Source organism: Octodon degus, unplaced genomic scaffold (assembly GCF_000260255.1).
Source record: "Octodon degus isolate 3935 unplaced genomic scaffold, OctDeg1.0 scaffold00011, whole genome shotgun sequence".
NCBI lineage: Eukaryota > Metazoa > Chordata > Mammalia > Rodentia > Octodontidae > Octodon > Octodon degus.
The window spans coordinates 7,969,243-7,972,586 of NW_004524587.1; the positions used below are offsets into that span (position 1 = coordinate 7,969,243).

The following is a 3,344-nucleotide window of genomic DNA, read 5'->3' on the forward strand; positions in this document are numbered from 1 at the left end:
ATTGAATTTAGGGCCTTGTGGTTGACAGGTAGGCACTTATGCCGCTGAGCTATCTCCCTGGCCCTATATAACCTTTTCTCAAAAAAATGCATTTAGGGGCTGGCCAAATAGCTCAGTGGATTAAAGTGCCTGCAAGCAGGAGCAGGGGCCTGGGGTTTGATCCCCTGGCCTGCCGCGCAGGCCCTACCCCTGGGGCGTGCTGAAACAGCAATTGAGACTGGAGGCTGTAAACAGGAGGATCATTATGAATCTGATCTAGTAGTGAGAACCTGAACACTCTGTAAACCCTTTCCTAAAATACAAAAAAAAAAAAAAAAGCATGTAGTACAAGGTCTACAGGATTTCACTACAGTAAGATCAGACTCTAGTGATCTGCCTGTTTACAGACTCCCAAGGGCTGGGATTACAGGAGCACGCCACCACACCTACTCTCAATCACCTTCTCAGGGCCCCCCGGGGGAGGGGGCCGGCATGGCAGGCCTGGGAATCAAACCCCCAGCCCCTGTGTCTGCCTAAGCAAATGCTTTAATCCACTGAGTTATCTGGCCGGCCCTCCTATGTAACCTTTTTTAAAAAATAATTATTTTCTTTCTTTTTTGTTTGTTTAAAAATAATTTATTTGTTTCTGGTGACAGAGAGAAGGCCAAGAGGTGAGGCTGCACTGCTTTATCTGTGTGCCTCTGGCCATCCCACAGCTGCAGAGTAAGGCATTAGGTCACAGGGGCAGGGTGCCCCAGCAGGGTCTTTCAACCCTGCAAAGTACCTGGTGGTAGTTCTTTTCCCTCTCTAAAGTTCTCCTGAAGGTTAGAAATTCCATCCTGTGAGACTTAAAGCTGTTCAAGTACCCTCATGGGAAGGCTTTGGGGAGGGACTACGGTGCTTTCCTCCTCCCAGCTTGGGACCCGAGGGTGCCTGTGGCACCTAGACAGCTTCCCCCGGAGCCCCCACATCCCAGGGCGGCGCTGGAGGAAGGGCAAGCCAGGCCAAGCATGAGGCAGAAAGAGTCTTTATTAGGCTCAGACCCGAAGTCCGTGGGTCTTGAGGACCTCTGCGAACTTGCTGATTTTCTTCTCCACATTCTTCTCCGCCTGTTTCCCTGGCCTCAGGAGCTGCTTCTTCTTCCTGTAATGGATCTTGGCCTTTCCTTCCTCGTGAGCCAGGCGGCCCAGGTAGGCAGATTTCCTCGCTGGCTTCAGCCGCACGACCTTGAGGGCAGCAGGAACCACCACCGGCTTTTTCTTGTCATAGCGTGACAGGCTCCCGGCAGACACCTTGAGGCGGTCCAGGGCAGCCTGGCCTCGCTTGGTCTTGTGGGCAGCATCCCTCGCACGGTCCGCCAGGAGATGCGGCTGGGGGCGCAGAAGTAGTGGGGGCCGCGGGATGCACTGGAGGCCGGGGAGATGGCTCAGTGGAATAAATGCTTCCCTAGCAAGCGAAAGGGCCTGAGTTCAATCCCCGGTTGCACCAAAAAGTATAAATAAAAATTTATTTTCAAGCTGGGTTTGGTGGCATGCCTGCAATCCCAGCACTTGGAAGTAGAGAGAATAAGACTGCAGTGAGGCCAGCCTGGGATACCTATCACATTGAGACCTTATCTCAAAAACAAGTAATTTTTAATTTTTTTATGTGTTTAGTACAGGGTCTACAGCGTATTTTCAAAATTTTGAGATAATGTTTCCCTAAATTTTCAGGTTGCCTTTTTTTTTTTTTTTTTTAACAGAAATCAAACTTATGATCTCATACTTGCAGGTAGGCACTTGCATCACTGAGCTATATCTCCAGCCTTTTTTGATCTTTTTGAGACAGGGTTTCACGATGCAGTTCAGGTTGGCCTTAAACTTGTAAACTCTATTTGTAGCCCCATGCTGGCCTCACACTCATGGGATTCTCCTGCCTCAGCCTGCTGAGTAGCTGGGATTACAGATGTGGACCACTGTGCCCCGCCATATGTACTACTTTTAACACAAGTGGCTTCCTATCCATACAGTTCTGCAATTTGTTTCTTTTTCCTTAATGAAACATCTCCAACATCTCTCCCTATGCTGTTCAAGCCAACTGCTGCCCAGTATTCCCTCCCATGGACACACCTAGGTTAGTTTCCAGGACTCTAGAGAGTGATACTACAGGTGCTTGTAATTTTCGACTGTGATCAACAATGATGTTATTCAGAATTTTGGAAATGCTCCATGGATTGTCTGGCCACAGCGGAGCTGGAAAGTTTCTTCAGGCAGAACCAGGACAAGACTACATCAATATAACTTTTAACGCTATAACAAGAGCTGCGGGGAACTGGACTAGTGCTTCCGGGTCGGAGCCATGGTGGTGGCAAATTCAAGCCCCGTAAACCCCGTAGTGTTCTTCGATGTCAGCATCGGCGGCCAGGAAATTGGCAGCATGAAGATCGAGCTGTTTGCAGATGTCGTGCCCAAGACAGCGGAGAATTTCAGGCAGTTCTGCACTGGAGAATTCAGAAAAGATGGGGTTCCAATAGGATATAAAGGAAGCACGTTCCACAGGGTCATAAAGGATTTCATGATTCAGGGTGGAGATTTTGTTAATGGAGATGGTACTGGAGTCGCCAGTATTTACCGGGGCCCATTTGCAGATGAAAATTTCAAACTCAGACACTCAGCTCCAGGCCTGCTTTCCATGGCAAACAGTGGTCCTAGTACAAATGGCTGTCAGTTCTTTATCACCTGTTTGAAGTGCAACTGGCTGGATGGGAAGCGCGTAGTGTTCAGAAAAATCATTGATGGACTTCTAGTGATGAGTAAGATTGAGAATGTTCCTACAGGCCCTAACAATAAGCCTAAACTGCCTGTGGTAATCTCACAATGTGGGGAGATGTAGTCCAGGCCAAGACTGAATCATGAATGAGGGCTTCCTTTGCTGTCCTGACTTTTCTGAGTCAGAAAGCTGGACTGGCCTCTGCGTTTGCATTCTGGCCTGCTGCAGAAGTACCAGACCCAGAACCAAACGTGAACACTGACATTTTCAACTGTAAATAAAGGTTTTTGAATGTTTGTGCCCATAACAAAACAAAAAAACAAGAGCTGCGGTTTAAAGAAAAAATTTTGTATGTGTGACTGATTGATTGATTGATTTCAGACAGGGTCTCACTGTGCAGTTCAGGTTGCCCTTGAACTCACTAGGTAGCCAAGGTTAGCCTTCAACTCAAGGTAATCCTCCTGCCTCAGCCTCGAGAGTGCTGGGATTACAGGAGTGCACCACCATGCCCAGCTATTTTTGCAATTTAAAAAAAATTTTGCCTCTAATACATTCTTCCTCCCAAGAAAGAAGGTGGCAATAGGGTTCTCCATAATTTTTTTTTTTTTTTTTTTTTT

The 3,344-nt window shown here is 47.6% G+C and overlaps 2 pseudogenes across 1 annotated transcript; one reads left to right on the top strand and one right to left on the bottom strand.

The window, feature by feature from the left end:
• Nucleotides 1-940: 940 nt before the first annotated feature.
• On the bottom strand, nucleotides 941-1,763 carry LOC111812004 (annotated as a pseudogene).
• A 541-nt stretch (nucleotides 1,764-2,304) lies between these two features.
• On the top strand, nucleotides 2,305-2,970 carry LOC101568335 (annotated as a pseudogene). The gene has a single exon (XR_001116997.2). The product of XR_001116997.2 is annotated as a peptidyl-prolyl cis-trans isomerase H pseudogene (transcript).
• Nucleotides 2,971-3,344: the final 374 nt, after the last annotated feature.